Source organism: Columba livia, chromosome 9 (assembly GCF_036013475.1).
Source record: "Columba livia isolate bColLiv1 breed racing homer chromosome 9, bColLiv1.pat.W.v2, whole genome shotgun sequence".
In the NCBI taxonomy this organism is placed as follows: Eukaryota; Metazoa; Chordata; class Aves; order Columbiformes; family Columbidae; genus Columba; species Columba livia.
Window position 1 is genome coordinate 8,017,444 of NC_088610.1, and position 20,361 is coordinate 8,037,804.

A 20,361-nucleotide genomic window follows, 5' to 3' on the forward strand; every position below is an offset into this window, starting at 1 on the left:
ATGCAAGGTAATTACCAGGACAGATGGCCCTGAGGACCTTCGTCCGTCCCTGATTTTATCTGAGCTAGAGAGTCTGACGGCATCACGAGTGTCCCTGCATCGCCACGTAGTCATGTAGTTGGCTTCAGTGTAGATGTGCTCTCTGTAACTATTTTGGACTCTGTTCCCAGGCATGAAGAGCAGAGGTTTTATTACCTACATACTCAAATATATGCTCACCTAAGGGCAACAGATAGTGTGGATATGTGGATATGTGTGGATAATGTGGATCACGGGAACAAAATCTTCCCCCAACCCTCCATCCACTGGATGTTCCACTGATTTTCTTGCGTGGACCTAGAATCACCCCTCCTTTCTGCAGGGCACAGGTCTCCAGCTCCTTACACACAGACAAGTGCTCAAGTACCTCTGATCTGCAACAGCTGGAATAATGGCAGGCATTTCCCATGACAAGTTGCAAAATAATTTTTAAAAAGTTTTAACATTTCAACAATAAGTGGATAAAAATTTAATACCCCTGAAACAAAAGAAATGTGGTTTTATAACCAACCATCCTTCATCAGATAATACTGCTGAAGTAAGAGCTCCTGCCAGCTGGCAGGTGTCCCATCTTTCATTTCCACCAGGAAGTGGGGAGAGAGAAGGAAACGGCTGGGATCCTCCAGGAACACGCTGACGTGGAAAACCCCACCACCTTTGTACTGGAAAGATGCTGCAATCACCTATTCTAAAACAATGTTAAATAAGAGCTGGGGAGAATCATCACACAGAATTCTTTAAAGCTTTTCTATCTAGCCAAGTGGGGAGACATTTTTCTCCTCTGTTTAACTTGCCTGTTATTTCCTCCTTCTGGCATTTATTAATCTGACTAGTTAACCATTGAGTCCAGCCTGAAAACAGATATCATCACAAATCCTGTTCTCCATGGTGGACTCGGAAAAGGCTCTGGCTGAACAAAGTCACTTCTCCTGTCTTCACTCTGAAGAGCAGAACTAAATGCTGGAGATAGATATTTGCCATGAAATTCACACTAAAGGTTTCCTGTTTGGAGCAGCCAATAATGCCAGGGACACCAGGATTTCCAATTGTAGACAAGCTGTATTTTGGCAGAGCCCTTCACAATTCATCAACAATTTGGGTGCTTCTGGCTATGCTGTATTCATTGCACCCATCCCACTCCTGATTAACAGATTCAGGAGCCCTAATCACAGGACTAGTACATTCAATAACCATTGCTCTTTAATTGTTTCTGATCTTTCTCTCTTTCCCCCCAAGGGTTTTTTTTTTCCTGCTGGAGGATATGTTTCTCTTTGAACTGTCTTTTCCTTTCAACATGTATCATTCAGGACTGCTCAAGTGCTCTTTCAGTGCAGAAGCTGCTTGCAAGCTGTAGTAGCTGCTTTTTTGGAAGTTTGGTATTTGCAGTATGTGATCCCACCCCTAAATCACTCAACATTCCCTCTCCTTTCCCACTCTGCACAAGACCCCTGCACCATACAACGTGCTTCTGGGAGAGCTGGGGTTGACCCCAGACCTCCTGCTCTAGTTGTCCCGCGTCTGACCCTGGGGGAGTATTTGCAGTGTGCTGCAGAACCACACAGCTCTAAGTGCGGTCTGTGAGCAGTGTGCTGCATGATTAGTGAGAGGGGAACCAGAGTCAGGTGTGACGTTCAGGTTGGGGGCTGACACCCACTCCAGGGGGGCTGTCCGTACCCCTGGAGTCTGGCCTTTCAGCCGGGCAGTTTTGCAAAGCAAGCCTTGGCGCGTTTGGACAGTGAACATGTGTTTTGGAGGAATAAGTGAAAAATAACGTGAGGCAGAAAATAAAGTCACAGGCTGCTTCAAAGAGCAGACTTGTCATGTCCTATGGCTTATGTGTGGGTTTTTGTAACATGGGGATAACTACTGGATTGCTCTTTCCATTTGCATCTGATTATTAAAACCAATAATGCATACATTGGCCTGCAAGTGATTTACATGCACAATTTTTCCTGTATATTGGTAGCTGACAGAACTGCTCGTGCCTGGGGAGTTGCGAAACCCCATGTTACTGTCACTGTTCCTATTCAAGATGCTCTGTGGCTCCTGTTTTTTAATCTCTGCTGGTCCCCACTGGAGCGGTTTCCCGGAGGAGAACCTCGCCACACACCTGGGAGTCCCAGCCAGGGCAGCTCTGTCAATATTGACTTTGCTGCAGGCTTTGGTGCACAGCGATGGTTATCTTGTTCACTTGGCAGGATTTAGCCCATTAGCACAAGTGTCTTTGAAGCCATCAAATACACAACATTGATGAATTTAAAAAGCTGGGAGTCCTTTCAAATGGAGACATGTTAGCAGCCTGTGCAGGTTACACAGAACAAGATCTGCACTGTGGACTGCGTACTGGGGTATACAGGGCAACAGCTGTAAATGGGACCCTTGCAAGGTGATCTCCATCCACCAGGCCTGTTTGCTTCCCATACAACTCTCTCCTCCTCTCCACAGCATAGAGGGCACAGCGATTTGCAGGGTTTTCCTTCCTGTTGTGGCTGTGCAGCCCTGCTTCCCCAGCTCTGGCATTAGACTGGATGAAAACTTTCCACCGTAGATATTTGCTTTTTGGGAAAGAGCTTTTTGCACAGCATGAAACTTTCCATTGTATTCCTGATCAGTTTGGGGCAAACTAATTCCAGGTAAAGAAACCCTGTCTGTAAGAGCTGACTCCAGGGCACTGGCACCCCAGGTCACAGATAGCCCCACTCCTCACTGGAGATGGACCCTGGAGGCAGGAATGCTGCCAGCAAAGGGTGGCACAGCCTGACCTTGCAAGCCTGCCTGTGGAAACATGCTGCTCTGAGGAATGGAGTTATGTTGGCTCAGATCATGCCACTTGGAAACCCAGGAGAGAGCCCAGTGACAGTCTGGGCTGCTGTGTGCAAAGCCCTGGCTGCTTTTCTCAGCAGGGAGTGGAAAGCTCACAGGTAACAGGATTTTCTCCCTTGTGTGCAAGCCAGCTGCTTTCCTGGTAATGGAGGGAGCCTGTATTTGGCAGCCCTAGAGTTGCTGAAGGGCTGGGTGCTCATTTCCCAAGGGCATCCTGGTCCTCCCCAAGTTTTCTGCAGAATCCACAGTATTCGTAAGGCTGCTTGCAAAAGGGCTCTGTGTTCACTGCATTCATCTTCTGCATGCTGAACTAAAAGGTGTGATCTTTAGAGCGAGGCAATAACAAGCTTCCATTAGTGCACAGAAAGTGTTTGCATGGTGTAAGCAGGGTGAGGTCCTGCAGGGTGACTGTTTACAGATGTGCAGTGCTCTTGACTCTCTCGTTGCTGGGAAAAAACAGGATGCGCAGATTTTGCTGTCCCTCGGCTGTGCCTGATGTGTGAGGCTGCATTTAAACCAAGAGCAGGGGCTACAATCGGAAAACAAGGCCCATTAGTGTGTTGTGTTACAGGTAGCTGAGCTCACCTGAGATGGGTGAGTTACCCAGCCATCCTGGCTGTAGAAGCTGATGGGGGAGCAGCCTGGCTTGCTGCCATGGGAGATGGGGAAGGGGAAACTTTTCTGGAGACAGGAGCTTTCTGTCTTTGGCTACAGCCCAGGAGCTTCTGTCTTAGGGATGAGAAGAAAGGGAGGTGAGAAGAGAGACTCTGAGATCAGACTTAGGGCAACAGAAAAGTGGTGGACTCTAATGAGAGGCTCCAAATAGAAAATGGAGATAAACCCACATGGGTGGCATCTGGCCTAGGACTGATGCCTGAGTGTCCCTGGAGATCCAGAGCCTCTAGCTCTCTGCCCTCTCATACTGCAAATAATCTTGTCCTCCTAGAGGAAAGGTTCAGAGGAGAAAGGTTTGGGAAAGGGGATGTGCAGGGAGCTATGAAAAGCTTTTCTGATACAAACTGTGTTTTGGTGGGTGCACGCAGGTTCTGAGCTCATCTGACCCGCCCTGCAAGTGGTGGCGCAGCAAATGCGACAGTTTTCACACTGCCCAATGCAAAATGTATGCTGATAGCTTTATATTGCTTCCCGATATTATAAACCAACCTTCAGTTCATGTTAATGGCTTGATATGGGACTTAAATGTTCTAAATTAGAACAAAACACCAATGCCTCTGTTATTAGGAGGTCTTTAGCAACTAGGACAGGTTTAATCATTGAGTGGATAAATCTGCAGTTGGATTAAAGCCTAATTACCCTGTGATTAATCACTCTGTAATATTTCATAAAAAGCACTAGGTTTACAACCAAGCCTAAGTGGGGATGTCCACAGCACCTATTGTTACACTCAGGTCACTGATGCACATTCCTATTTTAACTCGGTTCTGGTACTTTAAAGCAAAATAGGGCAAAGAAATAACTTCCCGGTTCCGTCAAAGCAGCACAACGATATTTCACTCTAGCTTATTTCCAACTAGAAAATAAGCCCCTGTCCTTTGCCCTCTTTGACTGCGGCAAGCCAGGGGCGGTTTCAGGACCGCTTTCACGCTGCTGTCTGGAAGCTTGGCTGCGAGTCTGGCTTTGCTTGGCAAGGGCTAGAGCAGCACCAGGCAAGCCGGCTTACGTGGTGACCTTAGCACTGCGGCTGCTCCTGCCAGAGGCAGTTAGTTTCCCTAAGTGCCATTCCTCAAGGTATTTTTGAGGGGCTCGTTTCTAATGACCTGCTGGCTGTGAAGTCGTGTCTCCAGCCGCCGGGTCAGAGGTTTCTCTGCAATGTCCAAGGGTAAAGCTGAGGTCTACATCATTGTCAAAGTTGGGAGAGGGAAACATGGCCCTGGACTTTGTTTGCTAGGGGAGGCAGATTATGTTTTGCTGGGCTTTCCCATTAAATCCCTATCTCCTAATAAAATACTACAAGAAAAAAATTCGTTGTTCCTGCCAAATTTAACAGGAAATTGAGAATAAATATTTTACTTCAGCAAGCTTGCTTTTTAGCAGCCTGAGATTTTCCTGGGGGTGCATAGACGCCTGCTTGGTCTATCCTTTAAGCCAGCCCTGGCAGAGCCACTCACTGCAGGGGGCTGAGCCTGGCTTGAGACCACACCAGAGCCAGGTTTTCTGAAGGGGATGCAGCTCTGCCTGCTGTCACACTTTCCCATTCACCTTCTACAGGCTTTTCTCACAGCTGAGCTTAAGTACAAGGAGAGGAATATGAGTTTTGCCTACAAACATGAAATCAGCTTTGTGTAATACCAGTTTGGGGCAAAAAAAAGAAAGATTTTAGCCTTGGTCGTATTAGTACAGATAGCAAGGGCACTGCTGTGCTGTAGGAAAGGGGCTGAACACACAAGAGGGGGTAAATGAGCTGAGGCAGAGCGGCAATCACAGTGTGGCAGCTATTGATGAGCCCTGGCCTGGGAACAGCTCTGAGAGGAGGGTCTGCAGAACTGCTCAGGATATGGCAGTGCTCATCTGTCGTGTTGTGTGGAGAGAAAGGAACAGACATTCTAAGTGATAAACAGCCTTAATGGCAAATGGAAAGCCCAGATAATAGAGCAGGACAAAATGCAGTTTTTCTGCATCTACCAGGAAAAACAAATCTTTCTAATCCAGAGAGAGAAAAATTACCAGAGCAGCCCAAAAGCAAGGGAGAAGGCAACCGGTGCTTAATGAAATAAATAAACTATTATATAAAAGTTTTGTCAAAGCAGCAAATGATGTTTTTTACACGTGGATTATTTTTTTGCACAGGTGGCAAAGAGAGTGATGTGGGAGAGGTGATTGGTACCCAGGAGGGCACAGCAGCCTGCAGCCCACCACAGTGTGACCCGCATCCCTGGCCAACCCAGCTGCCTGAACAAAAACTATCTTTCCCACAGTATGAAATTAAGTCCCCAGGACTACGTGGGCCCATCCAGGTCCTTTAAAAAGGTTGCAAATGGTGGTAGAAACAGCCAGGGTATGGGCCAGGGCACAGCAAAAGTTTGCCAGGCAGCACATGGGAGTGGGTGAGCTGGAGGAGGGCTGAGCATCCCTGGCATCATCTGCACATGCTTGTGATCATGGCTGAGTCAGAGCTGCAAGAGGTTGTGTTTTTTGTAGCTGAAGGGAAACTTCTGCCATGTATTCACCAGCTTCTCGGTGCCTGCCAGCTCTTAAACTGGACATTCAAAAGCCCACATGGAGTATTATCATCAGGTGAGCAAAAGCCTTCTCTATGCGCATAATATTTTGCCATACAGCATAATTCCACGTCTTCCTGAGAAAGCTTCATCCTGCAGGAAATCTCTTTAGTTTTCCTGTTTGTTTTTCCTCTCTTGCCTGATGGAAGCAGACCCATGTCTTCCAGAAGGCACCATCAAGCTCCACAGGCTGAAGCTTGAGGTTGCCTCTCATTTTGGCAGCTGTCCCAAGGGGATAAAGCCAGGGCAGCACTTCATCTGCAGCACCACCCCAGGGTCCTCCAGGGCCATGGGACAAACCCCAAGGGATCGAGCCCAAACCTCCCCTCATGCCCTGCTGCTGCTCAGCTGAGCGGTGGCTCATGCCCTCACGCCATCTAGCCCAGAAAGCCCATCTCTGGCCTGCCCATGCTCCTGGTTCTTTCTCCCAAAACTTCTGGGGGGTACTTTGGCATCACAGGGCTGTCTTGCATAGCTGACCTACTTGAGCTATGAGTCAGGATTTTCTCAGTGGTTTTGCTGCAGCCCCAAACCTTAGGCCTGTTAAATGTCCCAGACCAAACAAGACACCCTTGATTTCCACTTCCATAGCGCAACATTTGGCCAGTTGTAAGAGAAGCACTTTGTGGTCGAAGTGCTTTCAATTCCAGGGAACACCAAGCAGGGAGTGCTTACTTTTCTGTAATATTTTTTAAATTACTTGTAAATTCACTCATGAAGATGGAATTAACTGTTAAAGCTGCAGCTTTTTGCTAAAATCTGATAGAAACAGGTTTGTTTTCTGTTTAGCTGTTTAGATAGCTAAAATCATTCCCACACTACCTGCAGGTTTCATCCTGCTATATTCTGGGGGGACTTTTCACAGGCTACAGATTAGACTAAATCAACAGTCTCAAAGGGACACCAGAGAGGTAATTATAGCTATAAATGAAACGGTATTTCTGCTGTGCTTGACAGCAGTAAAATGCAAAAGAAAAGCTGAAAACAAAAGGGGAAGAATATCAGAAAGAATGAAAAGGAAGGGATAGGAGGGATTTAGACAAGCACACTAAAGGAGGCATCTTCCTCTGATGGATCTGGAAATCCAACTAACAGTTTCATCAGGGAGAAACAGAAAAGAAATACTGTTGACTATAAAGACTTGTTATTTTTTGTTCCCTAACCCCACATCAAGGATGATTCAGGCATCCTCCTAGAAGAGAGAAAATCCTTTGGCGAATGTTAGTGAAACCCTGGATTTATGACATGCAGCTCTGCAAACTGCCTATTTTCTGTCCAAGCCATCCTTGGGATTGGCCTGCGTGAAGGAGGGTGGGAATGCTGGGGAAGGTTGCTTGGTGAGCTTTTAATGTGGTTTCCATGGCTGGAAAAGTGTGGCTGGGTTCCCTGCCTCCTTCTAAGTGGTCAAAACAGCCGTTTTATTTAAAGTGTGGCTTGAGGTCTCAGGTGTGTTACAGGAAACCAGCACAGCAGGGAGAGACCAGACCACATGCAATGTGCAGCTCTGCGAGATCGCTTGTTTTGCCTGAGAGTCTTTGCAACGGGCTGGACTGAGAAATCTTGATACTGGCAGCCCTTTGCACGCTGCAGGTTCCTGGGATGCTACTAAGAGACCGTATGGATGCCACACAGGTGATGTGCACACATACTGCACTGGGATCCGAGCTGCTGCTTTCGTTTGCTCTGGTTTGGTTTTGCTGTCAAATGAAGGATTCTTTTTTACCCAGCTCTCAGACATGAAGTCATCGGGTTATTTGGCTACCTGAGTCCAGCTTTCTTGAACTCGCGGGCAGCACAGGACACAGTCTTGACAGACTGGACTTGCTGTTTCTGAAGCAGAGTACAATGCTCCTTTGTGCAGGGTTCCTGGACTGCCCAGGTTGGGTTTTGTTTGACAAAGCCTCTTTAATTTTTTTTTCCTTCATGGAGTTGTGAAGAAAAAGATCTCTTTCTTCTGTCACTCAATCCTTAGCCTTGAGTTTGTGCAAAACAGATCTGTGACCCTAGAGCTAAGTTTCAGGTTTGCAAATAAACCTGCAACCCGTTTTGTAATCAAATTTGTGGACAATAAAGATGCTGTGATTTCAAACCTAGAGAAAAAAAGATGGGGCTGGGAAGCCAGGGAATTATAATACCATTTACTCCAGCATCTCCTGCAAGCTCTGTGCAGAAAATTACACCATTGCTCTGTGTGCAGCTTCCCTGTGTGTCAAGTGGCATGAAGCAGTTGTGAGACGTCTCACAGAAATGGTGCAGACCTCTCCCCATGTTTCCAGAGTGCCTGAGGTCCTCTCGTAAAGAGGATGAGAGAAGTGAGGGGGATGGAGGGAGTTTCCTCTGAAAGGGAGAATCCAGAATGAGAAACACATTCAGCCACAGCAAACAGCAAAAACACACGTGCTTTGATTCCAGGAGCCAGACCATGCGTGCCTCACATGTGCGGCTGCCTAGATTTATGGCCTGTTATCCTCTGAGGCAATTACTGGGGTTTGTTTTGGGGATCTGCATGAGCGATGTGCAGGTTGCCCACATAGCCTGGCCTTCTGGGAAATGACACGGTGCTCGCTCCGCCAGCGCTCGCCGTGTGCTGCGGCCGGGAGCAGCTGTGCTGGAAAACCACCACGGAGGAAATCACAAGTTAGTGAGTCACTGAGGCTGCTGCCAGCCTGTTAGGAGTCTCTCCATAACTCAGCTTTCATGTGCCTCTCCTTCTGCGCTGAAGCAGGCTCAGATGCCACCTTGAACAGCAGAGTGGTTGCTAGCAGGTAAGGGTGGAGTGGGAGTCCATGGACAGGGGGACCTGGTTTTCTTTCTCTGGTCCCAAAGGGACATGAGTGCTGTGGAGGGGAGAAGTGGCCCTGGCAGCCCTGAGCCCCACCTCCCACGCTGCCTGCAATGCACCCAGCACACCCCCCAAAGCTCAGCAGAGATGTCACCTCACACCCTTTCACCCTGCCCAGGAAAGGTGCTGCTTGGGACGTGCCCAGGAGCACACTCTTGCCAGGATACTTCTCTTTTTTTTTTTGCAAACATCGATATTGAGGTCTTCCCAAAGCTCTTTGTGGCTTCGGTCCAGCTATGAGGTGCAAGTGGTTCAGGCTTTATCTGTGTATTGGGAGTCCACTCGCAGATGCTCTGGCCCGAGATCACACTCCTGTGCCTCGGGCTGAACCGCATTTACATCACTTGCATCTATGAGAACCATGAGAAAGCTGCTGTAAGTGTGTTAAACAGGCCTCCAAGCCGCAGCCCCAGGGCAGAGGTGCTTCCTGCACACCTGGGCGGCTCCTGGAGACCAGGCTGGAGAATGAACCCCTGGGAGAAGAGGATGAGTGTTGTGCTGCAGGACACAGAGCCTGGCTGCCTCCCCAGGGCTGCCCGCAGCTGCTCCTGCCCGCACCCCTGGGACAGCCCCAGCTCATCCTGCCACCCCACAGCTCTTCCTTAATCCCTAACAAGTGAGGAGCAGGATGCAGAGCAAACCGCTTCCAAACGCATGTGCTGGGGGCTCTGGGCTGGGTCTTGCTCCACTTTAAGCCAGCAGCAAAATTCACAGGAGACAGAGGTGCTAAAATACTTCCTGGCTGAGTATCCGATGCTGTTTTCCTTGGAAGTGAGAGGGGGTCTGTGAGTTCAGTTTTGTCAGTGAGCAAGATCAGGTATTTTCAACATCAAAACAGACAAGAGAGTGAGAAGCATCTTCTGTGGAAACAGAGCTGGATTAAACCTACAGTTGGGATTTGCGCACAGAAATGGTTTTACTGCTTTCTCCTGCAAAATCTAACAATAATTCCAGTTTGGGGACTAGAGACTTTTAAAGTAATGAAACTATTTTCTTGAAATCTGAGTTCTAAAAGCAGCCCATTCTGCACTGAGTTTCTGGACGAGTTCTCACCACGTTTTTCAGCCAAGTCTGTGCAGCACATTGAAGAGAAGCTGCTAAATTAATGTATACTGTGATTAAGTTACAAAAGACATTAAGTTTATTTCTCTGTTTCAACACGTTCCCTGCAGCAGCAAGGAGCACTGGTACTGCTGCCCAAGAAGTGAGGATGGCCGGGTGATCTGCTCCCTCCCAGCCTGCTCCAGATTTAGATCTGCTTGTGTTCATTGCACTGATGAGTGCTCAACTTGCCAGCAGTAGAAGATCCCTCCATGATCTGGCTCTCGGCTGGTGACAACCAGGGAAAGATCAGGGTGCTGATGAGAGGTGTTGGGGAGGACACTTGGCGGCAGGGTAAATGGTTACCTAGGCGTAATGCTGCCTTGCATTTTTTTGATCAACCACACTTTAAACTGACACTTGGACTTGCTTTAATTTCCACATGCAAACTAGCCTGAAGTAGACAGGTCCCTCAGACTGCTCAAGGATGAGCTCTGGTGAGCCTTGATGAGGCAAACTCTGTATTTTCTACTTGCTCTGTCGCCTTGCAGGAAGCACCCATAGGGTGTTGGATGTTCTCTTCAGCTGCCCAAAACTCTACTCAAAAGCTCAATTCAGGACCTTCAGGTGTGAAAAATTTTGTCTCAGCTTGGGCAGTGGGCAAACTTCACAGACCGTGTCAGAAATGCTCATGAAATATAACAAGATGCGTTTTCTGGGTGGCAGCAGTAACACTGACTGACATCCTGAGCCAGTCATTGTGTAAATACAGCATGGCCAATGTTTGCAGCAGCTGAAGCCATTTATGAACTGGGATGACATCAAGTGGGTAATCTGGGTGGAAATAGATGAAGAATAAATGTAAAAGAAGAATATAACAAACATACTTTGAATTGAGAAAGTTGTGTGCATTGTGTTGAGCTGCTCTTCCACCGCAAAGTCGAATTTCCTGGTTTTGAGTAAATGAATGAGCTTACTATTTAAAAAAAAATCACCATAAGTGAAACACATGACAAGGTGATACCTCTGTCACCACAGCCCACAGTGAGCCAGGAAACACCTCCCAGATTATACAGTAGCTGTAATTACTGTGCACTTTCCTCGTCTTTTGTATTAGCTGTCTGCCTTTGAATTCTGCTCATCCTATTGCCTATCCCAGAAGATACAGGCTCCCTCTCTGCTCAGTGGCTGCTTCTGCTGTTCAGCAAGTGCCACTTTCTTTTCTGGGGTGGCTGCTCACCAGCAGAGGTGACAGCTGAAAACATACCTGGGGACAGTCAGGGCTGCTCCCTGCATGGGCGAGATGAAAACTGGATGTCCGGGCACCATGAGGCCACCTTCTACATGTCTGGAGTCAGCTGTACAGGTGATACTGGTTAAGCACATGACTTCTTGGTGTGAGTTAGTCTTGATCTTCTCACTGAATGCTTACACAGACGTCCTCTGGGTCTTGTTAACATGTGTCTTCAATTAATTTTCATCAGCAGGGCTAAAGAAAAACACTTTTCCAGTTGGAAAATGAGATGCCTGGTGTAGTCCAAGCGGCAGGCTTTCAGGCCAGGTCTGCTCCCATTCAGACACCTAAGGGCTAATTTTCCAACATGCAGAGAGGCAGCCGCAGCTGGCAGGGCAGTTATCATGGAGCTGTTCGCATCCAGCACCCAAAGCGCAGAACAGTTGCAGGATCACTCTCCCATAGCATCATCTCCTGGAAACTGGCTCAACACAAATGTTTGAAGAGAAGACTTTCTGTCTCAAAGCCCTGCATGGATGCAGACACTCACAGCTCTTCCCACATCACCACCCACAGAGGGCTTGCTGTCAGGAGCAAGTTCCACTGAGTGTTGGTGTCCAAGACATCACAGCATCCTCCTCGGTCCCCTGGGGCTGCCTTGATGTCAGAACAACAAAAAAAATCCACTTATTTCAGCCATGTAGACTTTAAATTGCTTAATCTTAAAAGATGCCGTGAAGACATATGAAGTTACATGACTCACAGCTTGAGTCAGTCACTGCCAGTAATTCAGGTGGGATCTGTGTGGGGCAGATCACCTCTCCTCTGCATTTTGTGAGGCTACTTTCTTCTTCTGAAACATCTGAGCTGGGCTCAGACAAAGAGAAAACAGGTCCAGGGGACAGTTCCCATCCTGTCTCTCTGGCCAGGGTCACCCTGTCTCACTGGGTGGAGCGTGCTGGTGGTGCTTTTGGGTGAAAGGTACAGGGGAGTTTGCAATCCCAAACACACCATGGTACCACTTCATATTTTTATTAGAAGGGCCAAATTCTGGAGGGATTTCAGTAATATTTCCTGTTCTCAGGCCATCTTTAGGATTTTATCATTTTGTTTTGAGCTAGAAAACAACTCAAACAGCCTTTGGAGACTGTGATTTAAATGGTAAGTCCACACAAACAAAGAAGCAATGGAGATCAGGTGAAAATGTAAACAGCCAAAATCTCTCTCTTTCCAGCATACCTAGAGACGTGTCAGCAGTGGGTACATGGATAATGACCCCTTGTCGTTCCCAACATACTGTTGAAAATTACGGAGCGTGGTGTGAGCGGGTTCGCTTTGCACACCTGCTGATGCTCTGTGCTGCTGTGGCTCTGATTTCTAGTAGCCATTTCCTAAGCTCTGGATTCCCTGCAGCAGGGCAAACAGGAGGGTACCCAAATTAGGAATTAAAACAAATGAGCCAGCCAAGGCTGGCAGCCTGTCAATCAGCTGAAGGAGGCCAGTCGCATTATTAGTCAAAGTAGCATCCGTGATTTGAGGTCTACCTTCATTTTACACAGAACAAATCCATATTTTGCTTGTAACTCAAGGATGGAAATCTCGCTTGGAGTGACTCGGTTTCTTTTGAGCAGATGGTGAAAAGTGATGCTCCTGAGATCCCATGAAGCAGCCGCACAACAGTCCAGCTCTGCTCAGCAGAGCCACCTCTCCCTGGTGAAGCCGGTGCGGTGCAGAGATCAAAGCCAAGTCTTCTCCTTCATGACTTTCCTGTTCCAGGTGGCTTTTTTTGTCTCTCTTCTGCTTTTTTTCCATAATCAGACTCTTGACTCTTTTTTCCATATTCAGGCTCAAGATCAAACAGGCCAGACATCTGCTTTGGTATTTTTTTAAGTCATTTTAATGATTTAATAATTTGTAGGGGGGAGGGAGAACAGGGAAAAGAAAATCATGACAAAGCCAAAAAAATTACACCATATCTTTAATTCAGGCACAGTCGGGAGTGCCTGTTATTCCCTCTTATTTTTTTTTTGAATCTTGGGGAAATCATCATGATGATGGTAGCTGGCAAAACATTTAAGTAGACATGTGCCTGAAAGCACGAATCACATCTATTTTCTACTTCTTTCAGGAAATATCTTGCACTGGTTAAGAGTTTTTAATCTGAAAATGCAAAAAACCTATTGCAAACACCTCCTTTTGTGAGGCAGGTAGAGCCTGTGTGCTGGATGGGCAAACAGAGGTGGAGAATTTGGGCAGCTTTACCAGTGGAGAAGCAAGGAGGAAAAAAAAGAGAGGGAAAAAAAGTTTCTTCTTCAAAACTGGAACATATCTTACATTAAAAATCCATTCATTTATCTCAGCTGCATCTTACTGCAATCACCCAAGACACTCAGCAGAGATATGGTCTCATGTCAGGCTCAACCTCCCTCTCTGACTTTTGGGAAGATCTGACCTAGATATTGGAAGCCCTCCCAGTTTTAAGGTGTCACGGGGCTGAGGTTGCGGGGGGAGGAGTGTGACTGGAGGTGTGTGGGGACAGCCCCCATGCTGGCGAAGGAAGCGATGCTGCTGGCTTCTCTCATGGGGGATCCTCAGCTCATCGTAAGGTCTCATTTTTCACTCAACGTGACACCACTTGTGCTCCAGAAGTTACACGCGTCTTTTTGTTACGTACCAGTACCAGGCCAAAAGATTATGTGCAAACTCACCCACGTTGCTTTTTTTTAGAGAGAAAGTGCTCGACATGACAGCTGTCTTTGGGAAGAGCCTCCTTTTGCAAAGAGTGATAGAAGATGAGAATTTTGGATGCCATTCTGGTTCTCTTATTTAAATTTAAATACACACTAAATGCCTTCTGATTGTGGAGAGGTCATTTGAACACACACACTACATACCATCATCTTTTCTTTTTTTGTGTGTGTAAAAGTTAAAAAACTGAAAGCAGAAAAATCAACACAAACACAAGATCCAAATGCGGTGTATAATCCTCCTCTTATCTGCATGCCATTGCTCAAAACAAATGCATTAATGTATTTTATGTTTCATGGTTATGAGTTGCCCTGAGGATAATCAAATCAAAATCAAATGCACCTGCAGAAGATAAGGTCGCTGATACAGTTTCCCACCCTTTCCCACTCTGGCTGCTAGTTTCACTGCAATCACATTTATTACTCTCTCTCAGTGTCATTACTGTTCCTTTAAACATTTCTTTTCCATATGGATAGATTAAGTATATTTTTTTTTAAGCTGTATGCTCTGGGGAAATGAGACTTGCTGACAAAGCTGGAAGTTATATATATGATCGTATGAGTGAGAAACAGCAGGGAGAACTGGATCACAGTCTCCCAAAGGGAGGAGAGTTCCTCCGAGCATGGTCTATTCCAGTGCCCCTCTCTCCACCTCGCCTGCCCCTTAATCAAGCGATCATATCGACCCCCTCGCTCGTTTCAATGGGGGAAAATTTGCAGACAAATTCCTGCCAGCGGGACGTTGGAGCTCTCCTGGGTGGTGGGATGAAGATACCTGTCACCTCCTCACGGCCCCGCCGCCGCTCACGCTGCGAGCGCGGCTGGGGAGCCCGGTGCTGGCTGCGGGGCTGGTCACTGCCAAATCCCCGTCAGAAAGTGAAATAAGACCCAGCTCCCCAATGGCTCGGCAGAGCCATTGACCAAGGCAAACAACTGTGTAAGTGGTCCCATATGCTGTAGGTACATTAGAGGGACATAAATTGTACTTTGTGCTCACGGTGGTGGCAGGTTGCCCCTGCTGTGGAATTGCTCTCGCCTTTTATTTATTAGAGGGGCAGCTACTCTTCCCAAAAGATGTGAGAGTGACACCGCAGGTCTGAAAACAGGATCTTATCCAGCTGATTTTCCTGTAAGAAATATTTGAAGTGATGCAAACACCAATGTTTTGGGTGGTGGGTGCTGTTGTTGTGGGTACCTGCCGGGCAGCAGCTCTCTCCTCCAGTCTTTGTCCCTCCACCGCTCCCACATCACCAAATGAAGATTATATGGGCAAGGATAAACAAAGAGCCTGTTCATACGAGGGAAGTTTTAGGGGCAGAAAGGACTGAAAGGCTCAAGATACGGCAAGGCTTAATGCCGTAAATCTGATTAATTTACCTTGTGACAATTGCAACAAAAAAGCAAAGGCTGGGAGCCAGGACTGTGGGCTGACCTTTTGCTCACAGTGAAAGGCGGCACAATAGGGGCTGGGGCTGGTCAGGGGAATGACCCTGCCTGTCACTGCTACCTGCTGCTTCCGACAATGCCATCGGACACAGCTCTCAGCGCAATGAAAAACACCTTCCCGCCAAAGGCCCCTTTCTCCCCCAGCCCTGGATGGGGCCAGCCCAAGGGTGTTTGGCTTGGGCTGCGCTGCTCTGCTCAGCGTGTAAATGGGCATCGCTCACCAGCGTTAATATCCACCAGGCAAAGCGCCCCTGGGAAATTCAGTATCAGCCCGTGCATGACCACCCGTATGGCCGCTGCCTGTGCAGGAGGCGTGGGAGGACTGAGCTGAGCTGCCCAGCAAACGGGGAAAAGCTTGTGAGGGGTTTTGCCCCACCACTGCACAGTGCAGAGCTGAAACCCCAGCCTGTGGGGTGGGATGAACCTCTGTGCACAGGAGCCGCTGCACCAGGGATTACCCCGGCCATATCTGAAGGCAGCAGCTGTGGGAAAGAGTTTTTCCATGCATCCCCTGGAGAGCATCTTGCTTGGTGCCCTCTCACTGCCCAATGAGCACAGGATTTATTCCTCTCCTCCCCCTCCCTAACCATGCTCTAAAGCACATGAGGAGAGTGTGCATTTCCTTCAGCAGCAGCAGCACATAGCAGTGGGAACATCTGGCTCAGAGGCATCCCAGAATAGGAAGCAGGCTTAAGTTTCGCTCAACAGAAATTTATTTATCTGAGGAATTAACCTTTGTGTTCAATACTTGTTCTCCAGACTTGTCTTTGTCTCCAGCACCTGCTTTGCCCTGAGGAGCAGCCATTCCCTCCAGGTACCACTTCTTGCTTGATTGAAAAGGGGCTGGAGAGAACTTCAGGTGGGGAACAGAAGATCTTTGTGTGCCCCTGCACCCCAGGCAGTGCCTGGCTGTGCCCAGCATCCTCCCGGCCCCACTCCCTGTCAGGAAAGCAAGACAGAGTGGTCTTGTACCCCCGACATCTCAAGATCTCTTCTTTACACTGTGACAATTTGGCTTGTTTCCACAGAGTCACTATCACGAGGAAATTTTGGGGGGTTTCACCATTTATTTTAGTTCCATTAGCATTTAAAAGATGAAAAACTTAAAAAGCAGGTGAAAAATAACTCTACATCTTAATCGGATCATATACCACTCAGGCAATGATTTTAAATGCCTTAGCCAGTATCTCCTGGTATGCATCAAAAATAAACAGTTAATAAAGGTGTTTTGACTGGAACATCTGCTGCAATTTTTAGTTGTGGAGGCTTAATTGCAGACTAGAGTATCAAACTTTCAGAGGGTTTGAGGACAGAGATTGATTTGGGTCACCAGGTTATTTGGAATAAAATCCCAACCCTTATCTCTCAAATGCAGTGTCCAATTGATTTTCTCTGGACCATTACCCACCGCACACTGCCACGAAGCCCAGGAGGGGAGTGGCAGAACATCACGCTTCTCAAAACCCTTTTGAAGCAAACTACTGCAGTTCTTTGAGAGCTTTTTGGAAGGGACAGCTTTTCCCCAGAAGGACTGATGAATAGGTGACAAAACCATCGTGACAAAGGCTCTGCCATTTTCTAAACTCGGGCTGTATCCAGAGAGGTGTTGCTACCCCCAGGACTGCACTTGCAAAGCACCCGGTCACATGTGATGGGCCTGGGTGATTAAAAACACCAACTGCGGTTCAGACAAACCCAGCACTTCTATACAAACTGCTGAATTCCATTTATTCCAGCATTTCAGTCTGTAAAACTGGGAAGAGCTTCGGTCTGTGAGCAGAGCTGGCAAAGGTGGGGATGCGTGTGGTGCAATTTGCTTAACAGCAAAATACTTTCAGGTGAAAGAGAGCTCTTCACACCAAAGCTGTGGTTCACTACCCACTAAGTCCCAGGCAGCTTGGATTTGCCAATCAAATCACTTTTAATCAAATTGCCAACACCAGTCCTGGTTGCCTTCCCCAACACAGCCTGGAGCTTTGCTGCCTTGGGAAAGCAGACTTCAGCAGTCAAGCCAGCCCTGTCTCCTCACTGTGAAATCTCAGGCTTTCTGGCATCCTCCTTTGGTTGATGAGGATTTCCCCCACCTCCTGGTGGAAGCAAGCTGGGGTGCAGCCTCCCAGGGACAGGTTTGTGCAGATCTGGGTAAAGCCTGGGCTGGGAGGGGTGGTGGGCAGAGGGGACCCTCTTGCTCAGAGCCCTCCTGGCAGGTTTTGTTCTGTAACCCCTAATCCTTCCTGGTGTGCTTTTTGCCTTTATGGTCTTCCACCTACTTCAGGTTTGAGGAAAGCAGCTTTGCCTTGTGCCTCCATTGATTTACCAGCTCCGGAGTCTGGCTGTTGCCCTGGGTAATTGGCAGCAGCAACATATTTGGGCTGAATTTTATTGTATGCATCAGGAAAAGTCAGCAAACAGAGTTGAGTGCTATGTCAAGTATTGCCTTTGACTTTCTGTTGCAGCCGTTTGGGGTCTGTTTTGTCCTTGGACTGAGAAAGCCTCTGTTATGTTTGAGCCTTTGTCTGAGATGGTAGAGGTTAGTCTGAGGAGAGCCGTCCGAGAGACCCTACTAATCCCTTTTTACTTTTTGAACAAGAAAGTCAAGTGTTTTTTGTAATAATAATAATTTGAGCTAATAAGTAACATGCTGGCTGGACCTGCAGCTGCCTGGGGTGGAGCAGATTTGCTTTCTCCCTCTAATTAAAAAAGCTTAGCTAATGTCACACATCTTCATTTGTAGATTGTCTGAAGAGGTCTAGACTCTCACAGTGAAATTGGGGCGGGCTCAGAGGCCGGGCGCCAACACTGGCTTCCATCACCCCAGAGCTCAGCCCCCCCGCTTCATTTATGCCATTCAGACACAGCTCTGCCCTCACCACTGAGCGTTTTTAGGAGAACCTGAGGCAGGGCACCCACCCATGAGGCAGCCAGGGGTGCCTTGTGAGGGCAGATTGCTCTTTTCTGTGGGTAGAAATATTTATTTTATTATTCTTTTAGTTCCTCCATGCTGTGCTCCTGCATCATCAAAACTCATTAGCAAACTAAATCTTCATCAGTGAGGGAGGTCTCGCTTCCTTTCAGGAATAACAATCCTTCAAGTCTGTGGGAAGATTAAAAGTGCAGTACTAAGTAAAAAATCATACAGCTGGGGAAGGCAAGTGCCCGTAACTGTGTTCATTAACAATATTGTATATCATCTAAATGAAAGAAAGTTTAAAGGCTTAATGATTTCCTTCTCACCAATACATGCAGTTCAGTGCCAACTCAGACAATGAAGAAAGACTAACCTGTTTTACCTCTGCTCTGCTTTGATGGTTGTTTTGCAAACACTTTAGGAAAGTGTTCAAATTCCCATAAAATTGATTTTCAGTGGAAGCTGAAGGGAAAAAGAAATATTTTCTTATTGAGTGATTTTTACAATAAGATTAACTTCACAAGACCTCAACTTTGGCCCTAGCTGGCCTTGACAATGCCTCCCTTTTAAGAAGGTGATGCAGCTATCTATAATTAGCCATGGCTAGTTAATAACTCATCTGTTAATGTCCAGGCCCACAAATGGAAGGCTTCGATGTACAAGGAACCAAGGTTAGGCCAACAAGGATAAAATCATGTCTATTTTAGTTTAATGAATTCCGTTTCTATTGTTGCTGCGTTTTATTTGGACAGTCAGATGGATAGCGGGCCTTTGGGACCGCTTTCGGAAGGGTTTCAGTTTCCTGCAGCACAGCAGCTCAGGCTCTCTCTGCGAGCCGCTCTGGCCGTAACGTCATTGCAGATAGAAGGGCACGGAATATTGTTGTTGCCTCTAAGCTTGACTGCCAAACTGTTCGAAGATTTGCTGGTGGTAACCTGGACAAGGACAGAATCCAGGCTGTCGAACATGGTCCTTAACGCACTCCTCTGAAGAGATGGCCCTGGTTATTACTTACTGCCTTTCAAACCAAAGATAAAGCCAAGGTCCTGGTGTTGGTGCATCTTGGCCCTTGGCTGGGTGATGATGTTCAGTTTTTTTAAATACCCGCAGAGCTTTGAGGCGTTTGATACAGGGCAGCTGAATTCAACTGGCTTTGAATAATCATCGTTATTAAGCATTTAGCCTCATTCATGATGAAAACTAGCTCATCAGCCAGACAATGCTGTCAAATGCAATCCTTACTGGTGCTAGCACTGGTTCTAGCTAGCAGTGAGAAGTGGCAAGGACCCTTGCCTTGGTAAAGACCATGATATTTATTTGCATGCCAATCACTAAATACCAGAAGCATGCATTTTCCCATTTTAAAAAACAAAAACAAAAATTACATGTAAAATCACACCAATCTGACCCTTTCCCTGAAACTGTCTGCTTTGACCTTCTGTTGAAAAATTCCCGCCCAGCTTTAGTCATGGGAAAGAATTTTCTCCTTAATGTTGTTTTGGTCAGAAAAAAATAAATCTTTGTTTGCATGACTGGGTCTCAGACATGAAAAACTGACCCCAAAAAATGCTGCTAAGAGTTTCCTCTGACTGTAGAGATGCAAAATGGGACATGTTGTTTGAGAAGATGCGTGCTTGAGCGCAGCAGGGACCATGGGGATTCGAGGAAGAAGAAACGGGTTGGAAGCTCCTTGTTTCTTGCTGAGTGTTTTGCTCAGTGCAGAGCACTTAAACCAAGAGAGATGTTGAGGGACGGGGCTGTGTCACGTAAGGCAGGGCACGCAAGCCCGTCCTTGCGACACTGCCCACGGGGAGCTCTGGAAAACAAACCATTTTCCAGGCTTGTGGCCCCAGCTGGGCTGGAGCTGTTCCATCCCCAGTGCCTCTGACAGGAGCCAAGGCCATCTCAGGACAAGCGGTTTTGGGTCCTCTGCGAGGACCGAGCCACGTCCGTGAGTCAGGCAGGCACTTATCAAGATCTTGGATGAATCCTCGTTATTCTCCAGACCTCTTGGGCTTGTAAAGCCAGACAGGAAATCTCGT

At 47.3% G+C, this 20,361-nt stretch overlaps 1 long non-coding RNA gene across 2 annotated transcripts in view; it reads left to right on the forward strand.

The window, feature by feature from the left end:
- The window catches only part of LOC110361818 (uncharacterized), a 35,679-nt gene that overhangs the window by 5,420 nt on the left and 9,898 nt on the right, over positions 1-20,361 (forward strand). For both annotated transcript variants that reach the window (XR_002418634.2, XR_010474627.1), the window contains exons 3-4: positions 12,850-12,994; positions 13,948-17,537. This is a non-coding gene — a long non-coding RNA (uncharacterized LOC110361818). The remainder of the gene's footprint in view (positions 1-12,849; positions 12,995-13,947; positions 17,538-20,361) is intronic.